General features: G+C 32.9%; 13 non-coding genes across 13 annotated transcripts; all 13 read right to left on the bottom strand.

Moving 5' to 3' along the window:
• Positions 1–75: 75 nt before the first annotated feature.
• Positions 76–148, bottom strand: TRNAT-UGU (transfer RNA threonine (anticodon UGU)). Its single transcript has one exon. It is a non-coding gene; the product is annotated as a tRNA-Thr (tRNA).
• A 1,247-nt stretch (positions 149–1,395) lies between these two features.
• On the bottom strand, positions 1,396–1,468 carry TRNAT-UGU (transfer RNA threonine (anticodon UGU)). The gene has a single exon. It is a non-coding gene; the product is annotated as a tRNA-Thr (tRNA).
• Positions 1,469–2,715: 1,247 nt separating this feature from the next.
• Positions 2,716–2,788, bottom strand: TRNAT-UGU (transfer RNA threonine (anticodon UGU)). Its single transcript has one exon. It is a non-coding gene; the product is annotated as a tRNA-Thr (tRNA).
• Positions 2,789–5,351: 2,563 nt separating this feature from the next.
• On the bottom strand, positions 5,352–5,424 carry TRNAT-UGU (transfer RNA threonine (anticodon UGU)). The gene has a single exon. It is a non-coding gene; the product is annotated as a tRNA-Thr (tRNA).
• Positions 5,425–6,671: 1,247 nt separating this feature from the next.
• TRNAT-UGU (transfer RNA threonine (anticodon UGU)) lies at positions 6,672–6,744 on the bottom strand. Its single transcript has one exon. It is a non-coding gene; the product is annotated as a tRNA-Thr (tRNA).
• Positions 6,745–7,991: 1,247 nt separating this feature from the next.
• On the bottom strand, positions 7,992–8,064 carry TRNAT-UGU (transfer RNA threonine (anticodon UGU)). Its single transcript has one exon. It is a non-coding gene; the product is annotated as a tRNA-Thr (tRNA).
• A 1,247-nt stretch (positions 8,065–9,311) lies between these two features.
• Positions 9,312–9,384, bottom strand: TRNAT-UGU (transfer RNA threonine (anticodon UGU)). The gene has a single exon. It is a non-coding gene; the product is annotated as a tRNA-Thr (tRNA).
• A 1,247-nt stretch (positions 9,385–10,631) lies between these two features.
• TRNAT-UGU (transfer RNA threonine (anticodon UGU)) lies at positions 10,632–10,704 on the bottom strand. Its single transcript has one exon. It is a non-coding gene; the product is annotated as a tRNA-Thr (tRNA).
• Positions 10,705–11,951: 1,247 nt separating this feature from the next.
• On the bottom strand, positions 11,952–12,024 carry TRNAT-UGU (transfer RNA threonine (anticodon UGU)). The gene has a single exon. It is a non-coding gene; the product is annotated as a tRNA-Thr (tRNA).
• Positions 12,025–13,271: 1,247 nt separating this feature from the next.
• Positions 13,272–13,344, bottom strand: TRNAT-UGU (transfer RNA threonine (anticodon UGU)). The gene has a single exon. It is a non-coding gene; the product is annotated as a tRNA-Thr (tRNA).
• Positions 13,345–14,579: 1,235 nt separating this feature from the next.
• Positions 14,580–14,652, bottom strand: TRNAT-UGU (transfer RNA threonine (anticodon UGU)). Its single transcript has one exon. It is a non-coding gene; the product is annotated as a tRNA-Thr (tRNA).
• A 1,259-nt stretch (positions 14,653–15,911) lies between these two features.
• On the bottom strand, positions 15,912–15,984 carry TRNAT-UGU (transfer RNA threonine (anticodon UGU)). Its single transcript has one exon. It is a non-coding gene; the product is annotated as a tRNA-Thr (tRNA).
• A 1,235-nt stretch (positions 15,985–17,219) lies between these two features.
• Positions 17,220–17,292, bottom strand: TRNAT-UGU (transfer RNA threonine (anticodon UGU)). The gene has a single exon. It is a non-coding gene; the product is annotated as a tRNA-Thr (tRNA).
• Positions 17,293–17,839: the final 547 nt, after the last annotated feature.

Genomic DNA, 17,839 nt, shown 5'->3' with positions numbered 1-17,839 from the left:
GCATACTAAAGCAGACTATTGCAATATAGGTTGCTGCAAATTAAGTTTTAGCAGGAGTAACAATAATGATGCATTAGGCCCCAGTGAGATTTGAACTCACAACCTCTGGTTTACAAGACCAGTGCTCTAACCCCTAGGCTATGGAGCCACTTGGTTAAGTTATTTTATACACATTTTGGTGTCTGATTGAGGATGGAAATTGATATACAGCAAATTTCAAATCTTTTCTGGTAAATGTACTTTTTTCAATTACAATTGTTGTGTTTATGGTCATCTTAAGGTTCTTCAAGATTGCATCAAGACAGTCACATAAAATTGGCAAAGTAGTTGTAGTCATCTATAATGGACTAGGAATGTATTACTTTACTTCTTAACGAGCTGTAGGAGAGAGGCCAGTTTAGCATAAAACAAAATATTTAATCCTCCTGCCTTATAAAGGAACACTTCAACTTTGGTTTTCATTATACTTTAGCACTAATATGACAATTAAAAATGTAGGCTTATGTATACTGTATTCATTCTCTTGGTTTTATTTATTGTGATGTTGAATCCTTTTCAAATGGCCTATTCTGATATATATGCAATATCTATAATTGAGGCATACCTGGGAGACACTTTGAATCAAATTATTTAAATGCATTTTAAAATGAGCTGTTTTATGTTAGTGTGGTGTGTACATAATAGAGATCCAAAATTGGTCATACTTTCCATGGCTTTCCAACTTTAGGATCCATAGGGTAGAATTATTTGAAAATGTTAAATCCGGACATCTTTATAGAGTTATTTGTAGTCATTAGTGGTCATTACCCTGAGTGTGCTTGCACGTGTAGAGTATATATGCTTACATGTTCAAATCAGCCTTCAGTTATATCTATTGGCACCTATATTCAAAATATTGGTATCAATTGCACAAGATGAAATCTGCTCTATGCAATGCAATCTTGAAGAACCTTAAGATGACCATAAACACAACAATTGTAATTGAAAAAAGTACATTTACCAGAAAAGATTTGAAATTTGCTGTATATCAATTTCCATCCTCAACCAGACACCAAAATGTGTATAACATAACTTAACCAAGTGCCTCCATAGCTTTAAATGCTCTTTTTAAAGTTAAATAATTGGAAATCTCTTATATTTATTTTATAATGATGGTGAATAACCATGCTGGGAGTTTCAGTTTGAAGGAAATTGGTCCAATAAAAGAAAACACAAATGTTTTCAAATATGCTCTTGAAACCAGTCAATAGGTTAGACTGAATGCGATATGTGTCTTTCCAATTTGGCTATACAAGTGTGTATTCATCATCTTCTCATTTAGCATACTAAAGCAGACTATTGCAATATAGGTTGCTGCAAATTAAGTTTTAGCAGGAGTAACAATAATGACGCATTAGGCCCCAGTGAGATTTGAACTCACGACCCCTGGTTTACAAGACCAGTGCTCTAACCCCTAGGCTATGGAGCCACTTGGTTAAGTTATTTTATACACATTTTGGTGTCTGATTGAGGATGGAAATTGATATACAGCAAATTTCAAATCTTTTCTGGTAAATGTACTTTTTTCAATTACAATTGTTGTGTTTATGGTCATCTTAAGGTTCTTCAAGATTGCATCAAGACAGTCACATAAAAATGGCAAAGTAGTTGTAGTCATCTATAATGGACTAGGAATGTATTACTTTACTTCTTAACGAGCTGTAGGAGAGAGGCCAGGTTAGCATAAAACAAAATATTTAATCCTCCTGCCTTATAAAGGAACACTTCAACTTTGGTTTTCATTATACTTTAGCACTAATATGACAATTAAAAATGTAGGCTTATGTATACTGTTTTCATTCTCTTGGTTTTATTTATTGTGATGTTGAATCCTTTTCAAATGGCCTATTCTGATATATATGCAATATCTATAATTGAGGCATACCTGGGAGACACTTTGAATCAAATTATTTAAATGCATTTTAAAATGAGCTGTTTTATGTTAGTGTGGTGTGTACATAATAGAGATCCAAAATTGGTCATACTTTCCATGGCTTTCCAACTTTAGGATCCATAGGGTAGAATTATTTGAAAATGTTGAATCCGGACATCTTTATAGAGTTATTTGTAGTCATTAGTGGTCATTACCCTGAGTGTGCTTGCACGTGTAGAGTATATATGCTTACATGTTCAAATCAGCCTTCAGTTATATCTATTGGCACCTATATTCAAAATATTGGTATCAATTGCACAAGATGAAATCTGCTCTATGCAATGCAATCTTGAAGAACCTTAAGATGACCATAAACACAACAATTGTAATTGAAAAAAGTACATTTACCAGAAAAGATTTGAAATTTGCTGTATATCAATTTCCATCCTCAACCAGACACCAAAATGTGTATAACATAACTTAACCAAGTGGCTCCATAGCTTTAAATGCTCTTTTTAAAGTTAAATAATTGGAAATCTCTTATATTTATTTTATAATGATGGTGAATAACCATGCTGGGAGTTTCAGTTTGAAGGAAATTGGTCCAATAAAAGAAAACACAAATGTTTTCAAATATGCTCTTGAAACCAGTCAATAGGTTAGACTGAATGCGATATGTGTCTTTCCAATTTGGCTATACAAGTGTGTATTCATCATCTTCTCATTTAGCATACTAAAGCAGACTATTGCAATATAGGTTGCTGCAAATTAAGTTTTAGCAGGAGTAACAATAATGACGCATTAGGCCCCAGTGAGATTTGAACTCACGACCCCTGGTTTACAAGACCAGTGTACTCACCCCTGAGCTATGGAGCCACTTGGTTAAGTTATTTTATACACATTTTGGTGTCTGATTGAGGATGGAAATTGATATACAGCAAATTTCAAATCTTTTCTGGTAAATGTACTTTTTTCAATTACAATTGTTGTGTTTATGGTCATCTTAAGGTTCTTCAAGATTGCATCAAGACAGTCACATAAAATTGGCAAAGTAGTTGTAGTCATCTATAATGGACTAGGAATGTATTACTTTACTTCTTAACGAGCTGTAGGAGAGAGGCCAGGTTAGCATAAAACAAAATATTTAATCCTCCTGCCTTATAAAGGAACACTTCAACTTTGGTTTTCATTATACTTTAGCACTAATATGACAATTAAAAATGTAGGCTTATGTATACTGTTTTCATTCTCTTGGTTTTATTTATTGTGATGTTGAATCCTTTTCAAATGGCCTATTCTGATATATATGCAATATCTATAATTGAGGCATACCTGGGAGACACTTTGAATCAAATTATTTAAATGCATTTTAAAATGAGCTGTTTTATGTTAGTGTGGTGTGTACATAATAGAGATCCAAAATTGGTCATACTTTCCATGGCTTTCCAACTTTAGGATCCATAGGGTAGAATTATTTGAAAATGTTAAATCCGGACATCTTTATAGAGTTATTTGTAGTCATTAGTGGTCATTACCCTGAGTGTGCTTGCACGTGTAGAGTATATATGCTTACATGTTCAAATCAGCCTTCAGTTATATCTATTGGCACCTATATTCAAAATATTGGTATCAATTGCACAAGATGAAATCTGCTCTATGCAATGCAATCTTGAAGAACCTTAAGATGACCATAAACACAACAATTGTAATTGAAAAAAGTACATTTACCAGAAAAGATTTGAAATTTGCTGTATATCAATTTCCATCCTCAACCAGACACCAAAATGTGTATAACATAACTTAACCAAGTGCCTCCATAGCTTTAAATGCTCTTTTTAAAGTTAAATAATTGGAAATCTCTTATATTTATTTTATAATGATGGTGAATAACCATGCTGGGAGTTTCAGTTTGAAGGAAATTGGTCCAATAAAAGAAAACACAAATGTTTTCAAATATGCTCTTGAAACCAGTCAATAGGTTAGACTGAATGCGATATGTGTCTTTCCAATTTGGCTATACAAGTGTGAATTCATCATCTTCTCATTTAGCATACTAAAGCAGACTATTGCAATATAGGTTGCTGCAAATTAAGTTTTAGCAGGAGTATTGTTACGCATGACGCATTAGTGAGATTTGAACTCACAACCTCTGGTTTACAAGACCAGTGCTCTAACCCCTAGGCTATGGAGCCACTTGGTTAAGTTATTTTATACACATTTTGGTGTCTGATTGAGGATGGAAATTGATATACAGCAAATTTCAAATCTTTTCTGGTAAATGTACTTTTTTCAATTACAATTGTTGTGTTTATGGTCATCTTAAGGTTCTTCAAGATTGCATCAAGACAGTCACATAAAATTGGCAAAGTAGTTGTAGTCATCTATAATGGACTAGGAATGTATTACATTACTTCTTAACGAGCTGTAGGAGAGAGGCCAGGTTAGCATAAAACAAAATATTTAATCCTCCTGCCTTATAAAGGAACACTTCAACTTTGGTTTTCATTATACTTTAGCACTAATATGACAATTAAAAATGTAGGCTTATGTATACTGTTTTCATTCTCTTGGTTTTATTTATTGTGATGTTGAATCCTTTTCAAATGGCCTATTCTGATATATATGCAATATCTATAATTGAGGCATACCTGGGAGACACTTTGAATCAAATTATTTAAATGCATTTTAAAATGAGCTGTTTTATGTTAGTGTGGTGTGTACATAATAGAGATCCAAAATTGGTCATACTTTCCATGGCTTTCCAACTTTAGGATCCATAGGGTAGAATTATTTGAAAATGTTAAATCCGGACATCTTTATAGAGTTATTTGTAGTCATTAGTGGTCATTACCCTGAGTGTGCTTGCACGTGTAGAGTATATATGCTTACATGTTCAAATCAGCCTTCAGTTATATCTATTGGCACCTATATTCAAAATATTGGTATCAATTGCACAAGATGAAATCTGCTCTATGCAATGCAATCTTGAAGAACCTTAAGATGACCATAAACACAACAATTGTAATTGAAAAAAGTACATTTACCAGAAAAGATTTGAAATTTGCTGTATATCAATTTCCATCCTCAACCAGACACCAAAATGTGTATAACATAACTTAACCAAGTGGCTCCATAGCTTTAAATGCTCTTTTTAAAGTTAAATAATTGGAAATCTCTTATATTTATTTTATAATGATGGTGAATAACCATGCTGGGAGTTTCAGTTTGAAGGAAATTGGTCCAATAAAAGAAAACACAAATGTATTCAAATATGCTCTTGAAACCAGTCAATAGGTTAGACTGAATGCGATATGTGTCTTTCCAATTTGGCTATACAAGTGTGTATTCATCATCTTCTCATTTAGCATACTAAAGCAGACTATTGCAATATAGGTTGCTGCAAATTAAGTTTTAGCAGGAGTAACAATAATGACGCATTAGGCCCCAGTGAGATTTGAACTCACAACCTCTGGTTTACAAGACCAGTGCTCTAACCCCTAGGCTATGGAGCCACTTGGTTAAGTTATTTTATACACATTTTGGTGTCTGATTGAGGATGGAAATTGATATACAGCAAATTTCAAATCTTTTCTGGTAAATGTACTTTTTTCAATTACAATTGTTGTGTTTATGGTCATCTTAAGGTTCTTCAAGATTGAATCAAGACAGTCACATAAAATTGGCAAAGTAGTTGTAGTCATCTATAATGGACTAGGAATGTATTACTTTACTTCTTAACGAGCTGTAGGAGAGAGGCCAGGTTAGCATAAAACAAAATATTTAATCCTCCTGCCTTATAAAGGAACACTTCAACTTTGGCTTTCATTATACTTTAGCACTAATATGACAATTAAAAATGTAGGCTTATGTATACTGTTTTCATTCTCTTGGTTCTATTTATTGTGATGTTGAATCCTTTTCAAATGGCCTAATCTGATATATATGCAATATCTATAATTGAGGCATACCTGGGAGACACTTTGAATCAAATTATTTAAATGCATTTTAAAATGAGCTGTTTTATGTTATTGTGGTGTGTACATAATAGAGATCCAAAATTGGTCATACTTTCCATGGCTTTCCAACTTTAGGATCAATAGGGTAGAATTATTTCAAAATGTTAAAGCCGGACATCTTTATAGAGTTATTTGTAGTCATTAGTGGTCATTACCCTGAGTGTGCTTGCACGTGTAGAGTATATATGCTTACATGTTCAAATCAGCCTTCAGTTATATCTATTGGCACCTATATTCAAAATATTGGTATCAATTGCACAAGATGAAATCTGCTCTATGCAATGCAATCTTGAAGAACCTTAAGATGACCATAAACACAACAATTGTAATTGAAAAAAGTACATTTACCAGAAAAGATTTGAAATTTGCTGTATATCAATTTCCATCCTCAACCAGACACCAAAATGTGTATAACATAACTTAACCAAGTGGCTCCATAGCTTTAAATGCTCTTTTTAAAGTTAAATAATTGGAAATCTCTTATATTTATTTTATAATGATGGTGAATAACCATGCTGGGAGTTTCAGTTTGAAGGAAATTGGTCCAATAAAAGAAAACACAAATGTTTTCAAATATGCTCTTGAAACCAGTCAATAGGTTAGACTGAATGCGATATGTGTCTTTCCAATTTGGCTATACAAGTGTGTATTCATCATCTTCTCATTTAGCATACTAAAGCAGACTATTGCAATATAGGTTGCTGCAAATTAAGTTTTAGCAGGAGTAACAATAATGACGCATTAGGCCCCAGTGAGATTTGAACTCACAACCTCTGGTTTACAAGACCAGTGCTCTAACCCCTAGGCTACGGAGCCACTTCGTTAAGTTATTTTATACACATTTTGGTGTCTGATTGAGGATGGAAATTGATATACAGCAAATTTCAAATCTTTTCTGGTAAATGTACTTTTTTCAATTACAATTGTTGTGTTTATGGTCATCTTAAGGTTCTTCAAGATTGCATCAAGACAGTCACATAAAATTGGCAAAGTAGTTGTAGTCATCTATAATGGACTAGGAATGTATTACTTTACTTCTTAACGAGCTGTAGGAGAGAGGCCAGGTTAGCATAAAACAAAATATTTAATCCTCCTGCCTTATAAAGGAACACTTCAACTTTGGCTTTCATTATACTTTAGCACTAATATGACAATTAAAAATGTAGGCTTATGTATACTGTTTTCATTCTCTTGGTTCTATTTATTGTGATGTTGAATCCTTTTCAAATGGCCTAATCTGATATATATGCAATATCTATAATTGAGGCATACCTGGGAGACACTTTGAATCAAATTATTTAAATGCATTTTAAAATGAGCTGTTTTATGTTAGTGTGGTGTGTACATAATAGAGATCCAAAATTGGTCATACTTTCCATGGCTTTCCAACTTTAGGATCCATAGGGTAGAATTATTTGAAAATGTTAAATCCGGACATCTTTATAGAGTTATTTGTAGTCATTAGTGGTCATTACCCTGAGTGTGCTTGCACGTGTAGAGTATATATGCTTACATGTTCAAATCAGCCTTCAGTTATATCTATTGGCACCTATATTCAAAATATTGGTATCAATTGCACAAGATGAAATCTGCTCTATGCAATGCAATCTTGAAGAACCTTAAGATGACCATAAACACAACAATTGTAATTGAAAAAAGTACATTTACCAGAAAAGATTTGAAATTTGCTGTATATCAATTTCCATCCTCAACCAGACACCAAAATGTGTATAACATAACTTAACCAAGTGGCTCCATAGCTTTAAATGCTCTTTTTAAAGTTAAATAATTGGAAATCTCTTATATTTATTTTATAATGATGGTGAATAACCATGCTGGGAGTTTCAGTTTGAAGGAAATTGGTCCAATAAAAGAAAACACAAATGTTTTCAAATATGCTCTTGAAACCAGTCAATAGGTTAGACTGAATGCGATATGTGTCTTTCCAATTTGGCTATACAAGTGTGTATTCATCATCTTCTCATTTAGCATACTAAAGCAGACTATTGCAATATAGGTTGCTGCAAATTAAGTTTTAGCAGGAGTAACAATAATGACGCATTAGGCCCCAGTGAGATTTGAACTCACAACCTCTGGTTTACAAGACCAGTGCTCTAACCCCTAGGCTATGGAGCCACTTGGTTAAGTTATTTTATACACATTTTGGTGTCTGATTGAGGATGGAAATTGATATACAGCAAATTTCAAATCTTTTCTGGTAAATGTACTTTTTTCAATTACAATTGTTGTGTTTATGGTCATCTTAAGGTTCTTCAAGATTGCATCAAGACAGTCACATAAAATTGGCAAAGTAGTTGTAGTCATCTATAATGGACTAGGAATGTATTACTTTACTTCTTAACGAGCTGTAGGAGAGAGGCCAGGTTAGCATAAAACAAAATATTTAATCCTCCTGCCTTATAAAGGAACACTTCAACTTTGGCTTTCATTATACTTTAGCACTAATATGACAATTAAAAATGTAGGCTTATGTATACTGTTTTCATTCTCTTGGTTCTATTTATTGTGATGTTGAATCCTTTTCAAATGGCCTAATCTGATATATATGCAATATCTATAATTGAGGCATACCTGGGAGACACTTTGAATCAAATTATTTAAATGCATTTTAAAATGAGCTGTTTTATGTTATTGTGGTGTGTACATAATAGAGATCCAAAATTGGTCATACTTTCCATGGCTTTCCAACTTTAGGATCAATAGGGTAGAATTATTTCAAAATGTTAAAGCCGGACATCTTTATAGAGTTATTTGTAGTCATTAGTGGTCATTACCCTGAGTGTGCTTGCACGTGTAGAGTATATATGCTTACATGTTCAAATCAGCCTTCAGTTATATCTATTGGCACCTATATTCAAAATATTGGTATCAATTGCACAAGATGAAATCTGCTCTTTGCAATGCAATCTTGAAGAACCTTAAGATGACCATAAACACAACAATTGTAATTGAAAAAAGTACATTTACCAGAAAAGATTTGAAATTTGCTGTATATCAATTTCCATCCTCAACCAGACACCAAAATGTGTATAACATAACTTAACCAAGTGGCTCCATAGCTTTAAATGCTCTTTTTAAAGTTAAATAATTGGAAATCTCTTATATTTATTTTATAATGATGGTGAATAACCATGCTGGGAGTTTCAGTTTGAAGGAAATTGGTCCAATAAAAGAAAACACAAATGTTTTCAAATATGCTCTTGAAACCAGTCAATAGGTTAGACTGAATGCGATATGTGTCTTTCCAATTTGGCTATACAAGTGTGTATTCATCATCTTCTCATTTAGCATACTAAAGCAGACTATTGCAATATAGGTTGCTGCAAATTAAGTTTTAGCAGGAGTAACAATAATGACGCATTAGGCCCCAGTGAGATTTGAACTCACAACCTCTGGTTTACAAGACCAGTGCTCTAACCCCTAGGCTATGGAGCCACTTGGTTAAGTTATTTTATACACATTTTGGTGTCTGATTGAGGATGGAAATTGATATACAGCAAATTTCAAATCTTTTCTGGTAAATGTACTTTTTTCAATTACAATTGTTGTGTTTATGGTCATCTTAAGGTTCTTCAAGATTGCATCAAGACAGTCACATAAAATTGGCAAAGTAGTTGTAGTCATCTATAATGGACTAGGAATGTATTACTTTACTTCTTAACGAGCTGTAGGAGAGAGGCCAGGTTAGCATAAAACAAAATATTTAATCCTCCTGCCTTATAAAGGAACACTTCAACTTTGGCTTTCATTATACTTTAGCACTAATATGACAATTAAAAATGTAGGCTTATGTATACTGTTTTCATTCTCTTGGTTCTATTTATTGTGATGTTGAATCCTTTTCAAATGGCCTAATCTGATATATATGCAATATCTATAATTGAGGCATACCTGGGAGACACTTTGAATCAAATTATTTAAATGCATTTTAAAATGAGCTGTTTTATGTTATTGTGGTGTGTACATAATAGAGATCCAAAATTGGTCATACTTTCCATGGCTTTCCAACTTTAGGATCAATAGGGTAGAATTATTTCAAAATGTTAAAGCCGGACATCTTTATAGAGTTATTTGTAGTCATTAGTGGTCATTACCCTGAGTGTGCTTGCACGTGTAGAGTATATATGCTTACATGTTCAAATCAGCCTTCAGTTATATCTATTGGCACCTATATTCAAAATATTGGTATCAATTGCACAAGATGAAATCTGCTCTTTGCAATGCAATCTTGAAGAACCTTAAGATGACCATAAACACAACAATTGTAATTGAAAAAAGTACATTTACCAGAAAAGATTTGAAATTTGCTGTATATCAATTTCCATCCTCAACCAGACACCAAAATGTGTATAACATAACTTAACCAAGTGGCTCCATAGCTTTAAATGCTCTTTTTAAAGTTAAATAATTGGAAATCTCTTATATTTATTTTATAATGATGGTGAATAACCATGCTGGGAGTTTCAGTTTGAAGGAAATTGGTCCAATAAAAGAAAACACAAATGTTTTCAAATATGCTCTTGAAACCAGTCAATAGGTTAGACTGAATGCGATATGTGTCTTTCCAATTTGGCTATACAAGTGTGTATTCATCATCTTCTCATTTAGCATACTAAAGCAGACTATTGCAATATAGGTTGCTGCAAATTAAGTTTTAGCAGGAGTAACAATAATGACGCATTAGGCCCCAGTGAGATTTGAACTCACAACCTCTGGTTTACAAGACCAGTGCTCTAACCCCTAGGCTATGGAGCCACTTGGTTAAGTTATTTTATACACATTTTGGTGTCTGATTGAGGATGGAAATTGATATACAGCAAATTTCAAATCTTTTCTGGTAAATGTACTTTTTTCAATTACAATTGTTGTGTTTATGGTCATCTTAAGGTTCTTCAAGATTGCATCAAGACAGTCACATAAAATTGGCAAAGTAGTTGTAGTCATCTATAATGGACTAGGAATGTATTACTTTACTTCTTAACGAGCTGTAGGAGAGAGGCCAGGTTAGCATAAAACAAAATATTTAATCCTCCTGCCTTATAAAGGAACACTTCAACTTTGGCTTTCATTATACTTTAGCACTAATATGACAATTAAAAATGTAGGCTTATGTATACTGTTTTCATTCTCTTGGTTCTATTTATTGTGATGTTGAATCCTTTTCAAATGGCCTAATCTGATATATATGCAATATCTATAATTGAGGCATACCTGGGAGACACTTTGAATCAAATTATTTAAATGCATTTTAAAATGAGCTGTTTTATGTTATTGTGGTGTGTACATAATAGAGATCCAAAATTGGTCATACTTTCCATGGCTTTCCAACTTTAGGATCAATAGGGTAGAATTATTTCAAAATGTTAAAGCCGGACATCTTTATAGAGTTATTTGTAGTCATTAGTGGTCATTACCCTGAGTGTGCTTGCACGTGTAGAGTATATATGCTTACATGTTCAAATCAGCCTTCAGTTATATCTATTGGCACCTATATTCAAAATATTGGTATCAATTGCACAAGATGAAATCTGCTCTATGCAATGCAATCTTGAAGAACCTTAAGATGACCATAAACACAACAATTGTAATTGAAAAAAGTACATTTACCAGAAAAGATTTGAAATTTGCTGTATATCAATTTCCATCCTCAACCAGACACCAAAATGTGTATAACATAACTTAACCAAGTGGCTCCATAGCTTTAAATGCTCTTTTTAAAGTTAAATAATTGGAAATCTCTTATATTTATTTTATAATGATGGTGAATAACCATGCTGGGAGTTTCAGTTTGAAGGAAATTGGTCCAATAAAAGAAAACACAAATGTTTTCAAATATGCTCTTGAAACCAGTCAATAGGTTAGACTGAATGCGATATGTGTCTTTCCAATTTGGCTATACAAGTGTGTATTCATCATCTTCTCATTTAGCATACTAAAGCAGACTATTGCAATATAGGTTGCTGCAAATTAAGTTTTAGCAGGAGTAACAATAATGACGCATTAGGCCCCAGTGAGATTTGAACTCACAACCTCTGGTTTACAAGACCAGTGCTCTAACCCCTAGGCTATGGAGCCACTTGGTTAAGTTATTTTATACACATTTTGGTGTCTGATTGAGGATGGAAATTGATATACAGCAAATTTCAAATCTTTTCTGGTAAATGTACTTTTTTCAATTACAATTGTTGTGTTTATGGTCATCTTAAGGTTCTTCAAGATTGCATCAAGACAGTCACATAAAATTGGCAAAGTAGTTGTAGTCATCTATAATGGACTAGGAATGTATTACTTTACTTCTTAACGAGCTGTAGGAGAGAGGCCAGGTTAGCATAAAACAAAATATTTAATCCTCCTGCCTTATAAAGGAACACTTCAACTTTGGCTTTCATTATACTTTAGCACTAATATGACAATTAAAAATGTAGGCTTATGTATACTGTTTTCATTCTCTTGGTTCTATTTATTGTGATGTTGAATCCTTTTCAAATGGCCTAATCTGATATATATGCAATATCTATAATTGAGGCATACCTGGGAGACACTTTGAATCAAATTATTTAAATGCATTTTAAAATGAGCTGTTTTATGTTATTGTGGTGTGTACATAATAGAGATCCAAAATTGGTCATACTTTCCATGGCTTTCCAACTTTAGGATCAATAGGGTAGAATTATTTCAAAATGTTAAAGCCGGACATCTTTATAGAGTTATTTGTAGTCATTAGTGGTCATTACCCTGAGTGTGCTTGCACGTGTAGAGTATATATGCTTACATGTTCAAATCAGCCTTCAGTTATATCTATTGGCACCTATATTCAAAATATTGGTATCAATTGCACAAGATGAAATCTGCTCTATGCAATGCAATCTTGAAGAACCTTAAGATGACCATAAACACAACAATTGTAATTGAAAAAAGTACATTTACCAGAAAAGATTTGAAATTTGCTGTATATCAATTTCCATCCTCAACCAGACACCAAAATGTGTATAACATAACTTAACCAAGTGGCTCCATAGCTTTAAATGCTCTTTTTAAAGTTAAATAATTGGAAATCTCTTATATTTATTTTATAATGATGGTGAATAACCATGCTGGGAGTTTCAGTTTGAAGGAAATTGGTCCAATAAAAGAAAACACAAATGTTTTCAAATATGCTCTTGAAACCAGTCAATAGGTTAGACTGAATGTGATATGTGTCTTTCCAATTTGGCTATACAAGTGTGTATTCATCATCTTCTCATTTAGCATACTAAAGCAGACTATTGCAATATAGGTTGCTGCAAATTAAGTTTTAGCAGCAGTAACAATAATGACGCATTAGGCACCAGTGAGATTTGAACTCACGACCCCTGCTTTACAAGACCAGTGCTCTAACCCCTGAGCTATGGAGCCACTTGGTTAAGTTATTTTATACAGATTTTGGTGTCTGGTTGAGTATGGAAATTGATATTCAGCAAATTTCAAATCTTTTCTGGTAAATGTACTTTTTTCAATTACAATTGTTGTGTTTATGGTCATCTTAAGGTTCTTCAAGATTGCATCAAGACAGTCACATAAAATTGGCAAAGTAGTTGTAGTCATCTATAATGGACTAGGAATGTATTACTTTACTTCTTAACGAGCTGTAGGAGAGAGGCCAGGTTAACATAAAACAAAATATTTAATCCTCCTGCCTTATAAAGGAACACTTCAACTTTGGTTTTCATTATACTTTAGCACTAATATGACAATTAAAAATGTAGGCTTATGTATACTGTTTTCATTCTCTTGGTTCTATTTATTGTGATGTTGAATCCTTTTCAAATGGCCTAATCTGATATATATGCAATATCTATAATTGAGGCATACCTGGGAGACACTTTGAATCAAATTATTTAAATGCATTTTAAAATGAGCTGTTTTATGTTAGTGTGGTGTGTACATAATAGAGATCCAAAATTGGTCATACTTTCCATGGCTTTCCAACTTTAGGATCCATAGGGTAGAATTATTTCAAAATGTTAAATCCGGACATCTTTATAGAGTTATTTGTAGTCATTAGTGGTCATTACCCTGAGTGTGCTTGCACGTGTAGAGTATATATGCTTACATGTTCAAATCAGCCTTCAGTTATATCTATTGGCACCTATATTCAAAATATTGGTATCAATTGCACAAGATGAAATCTGCTCTATGCAATGCAATCTTGAAGAACCTTAAGATGACCATAAACACAACAATTGTAATTGAAAAAAGTACATTTACCAGAAAAGATTTGAAATTTGCTGTATATCAATTTCCATCCTCAACCAGACACCAAAATGTGTATAACATAACTTAACCAAGTGGCTCCATAGCTTTAAATGCTCTTTTTAAAGTTAAATAATTGGAAATCTCTTATATTTATTTTATAATGATGGTGAATAACCATGCTGGGAGTTTCAGTTTGAAGGAAATTGGTCCAATAAAAGAAAACACAAATGTTTTCAAATATGCTCTTGAAACCATTCAATAGGTTAGACTGAATGCGATCTGTGTCTTTCCAATTTGGCTATACATCATCTTCTCATTTAGCATACTAAAGCAGACTATTGCAATATAGGTTGCTGCAAATTAAGTTTTAGCAGCAGAAACAATAATGACACATTAGGCCCCAGTGAGATTTGAACTCACGACCCCTGGTTTACAAGACCAGTGCTCTAAGCCCTGAGCTATGGAGCCACTTGGTTAAGTTATTTTATACACATTTTGGTGTCTGGTTGAGGATGGAAATTGATATACAGCAAATTTCAAATCTTTTATGGTAAATGTACTTTTTTCAATTACAATTGTTGTGTTTATGGTCATCTTAAGGTTCTTCAAGATTGCATCAAGACAGTCACATAAAATTGGCAAAGTAGTTGTAGTCATCTATAATGGACTAGGAATGTATTACTTTACTTCTTAACGAGCTGTAGGAGAGAGTCCAGGTTAACATAAAACAAAAGATTTTATCCTCCTGCCTTATAAAGGAACACTTCAACTTTGGTTTTCATTATACTTTAGCACTAATATGACAATTAAAAATGTAGGCTTATGTATACTGTTTTCATTCTCTTGGTTTTATTTATTGTGATGTTGAATCCTTTTCAAATGGCCTATTCTGATATATATGCAATATCTATAATTGAGGCATACCTGGGAGACACTTTGAATCAAATTATTTAAATGCATTTTAAAATGAGCTGTTTTATGTTAGTGTGGTGTGTACATAATAGAGATCCAAAATTGGTCATACTTTCCATGGCTTTCCAACTTTAGGATCCATAGGGTAGAATTATTTCAAAATGTTAAATCCGGACATCTTTATAGAGTTATTTGTAGTCATTAGTGGTCATTACCCTGAGTGTGCTTGCACGTGTAGAGTATATATGCTTACATGTTCAAATCAGCCTTCAGTTATATCTATTGGCACCTATATTCAAAATATTGGTATCAATTGCACAAGATGAAATCTGCTCTATGCAATGCAATCTTGAAGAACCTTAAGATGACCATAAACACAACAATTGTAATTGAAAAAAGTACATTTACCAGAAAAGATTTGAAATTTGCTGTATATCAATTTCCATCCTCAACCAGACACCAAAATGTGTATAACATAACTTAACCAAGTGGCTCCATAGCTTTAAATGCTCTTTTTAAAGTTAAATAATTGGAAATCTCTTATATTTATTTTATAATGATGGTGAATAACCATGCTGGGAGTTTCAGTTTGAAGGAAATTGGTCCAATAAAAGAAAACACAAATGTTTTCAAATATGCTCTTGAAACCAGTCAATAGGTTAGACTGAATGTGATATGTGTCTTTCCAATTTGGCTATACAAGTGTGTATTCATCATCTTCTCATTTAGCATACTAAAGCAGACTATTGCTTTAGTATGCTAAAAATTTACTGCTGCAAATTAAGTTTTAGCAGCAGTAACAATAATGACGCATTAGGCCCCAGTGAGATTTGAACTCACGACCCCTGCTTTACAAGACCAGTGCTCTAACCCCTGAGCTATGGAGCCACTTGGTTAAGTTATTTTATACAGATTTTGGTGTCTGGTTGAGTATGGAAATTGATATTCAGCAAATTTCAAATCTTTTCTGGTAAATGTACTTTTTTCAATTACAATTGTTGTGTTTATGGTCATCTTAAGGTTCTTCAAGATTGCATCAAGACAGTCACATAAAATTGGCAAAGTAGTTGTAGTCATCTATAATGGACTAGGAATGTATTACTTTACTTCTTAACGAGCTGTAGGAGAGAGTCCAGGTTAACATAAAACAAAAGATTTTATCCTCCTGCCTTATAAAGGAACACTTCAACTTTGGTTTTCATTATACTTTAGCACTAATATGACAATTAAAAATGTAGGCTTATGTATACTGTTTTCATTCTCTTGGTTTTATTTATTGTGATGTTGAATCCTTTTCAAATGGCCTATTCTGATATATATGCAATATCTATAATTGAGGCATACCTGGGAGACACTTTGAATCAAATTATTTAAATGCATTTTAAAATGAGCTGTTTTATGTTATTGTGGTGTGTACATAATAGAGATCCAAAATTGGTCATACTTTCCATGGCTTTCCAACTTTAGGATCCATAGGGTAGAATTATTTCAAAATGTTAAATCCGGACATCTTTATAGAGTTATTTGTAGTCATTAGTGGTCATTACCCTGAGTGTGCTTGCACGTGTAGAGTATATATGCTTACATGTTCAAATCAGCCTTCAGTTATATCTATTGGCACCTATATTCAAAATATTGGTATCAATTGCACAAGATGAAATCTGCTCTATGCAATGCAATCTTGAAGAACCTTAAGATGACCATAAACACAACAATTGTAATTGAAAAAAGTACATTTACCAGAAAAGATTTGAAATTTGCTGTATATCAATTTCCATCCTCAACCAGACACCAAAATGTGTATAACATAACTTAACCAAGTGGCTCCATAGCTTTAAATGCTCTTTTTAAAGTTAAATAATTGGAAATCTCTTATATTTATTTTATAATGATGGTGAATAACCATGCTGGGAGTTTCAGTTTGAAGGAAATTGGTCCAATAAAAGAAAACACAAATGTTTTCAAATATGCTCTTGAAACCATTCAATAGGTTAGACTGAATGCGATCTGTGTCTTTCCAATTTGGCTATACATCATCTTCTCATTTAGCATACTAAAGCAGACTATTGCAATATAGGTTGCTGCAAATTAAGTTTTAGCAGCAGAAACAATAATGACACATTAGGCCCCAGTGAGATTTGAACTCACAACCCCTGGTTTACAAGACCAGTGCTCTAACCCCTGAGCTATGGAGCCACTTGGTTAAGTTATTTTATACACATTTTGGTGTCTGGTTGAGGATGGAAATTGATATACAGCAAATTTCAAATCTTTTCTGGTAAATGTACTTTTTTCAATTACAATTGTTGTGTTTATGGTCATCTTAAGGTTCTTCAAGATTGCATCAAGACAGTCACATAAAATTGGCAAAGTAGTTGTAGTCATCTATAATGGACTAGGAATGTATTACTTTACTTCTTAACGAGCTGTAGGAGAGAGTCCAGGTTAACATAAAACAAAAGATTTTATCCTCCTGCCTTATAAAGGAACACTTCAACTTTGGTTTTCATTATACTTTAGCACTAATATGACAATTAAAAATGTAGGCTTATGTATACTGTTTTCATTCTCTTGGTTTTATTTATTGTGATGTTGAATCCTTTTCAAATGGCCTATTCTGATATATATGCAATATCTATAATTGAGGCATACCTGGGAGACACTTTGAATCAAATTATTTAAATGCATTTTAAAATGAGCTGTTTTATGTTAGTGTGGTGTGTACATAATAGAGATCCAAAAT

This window comes from Taudactylus pleione, unplaced genomic scaffold (genome assembly GCF_031769625.1).
Source record: "Taudactylus pleione unplaced genomic scaffold, aTauple2 ptg001975l, whole genome shotgun sequence".
Taxonomy (NCBI): Eukaryota; Metazoa; Chordata; class Amphibia; order Anura; family Myobatrachidae; genus Taudactylus; species Taudactylus pleione.
This window is presented reverse-complemented; position numbering and strand designations above follow the sequence as displayed.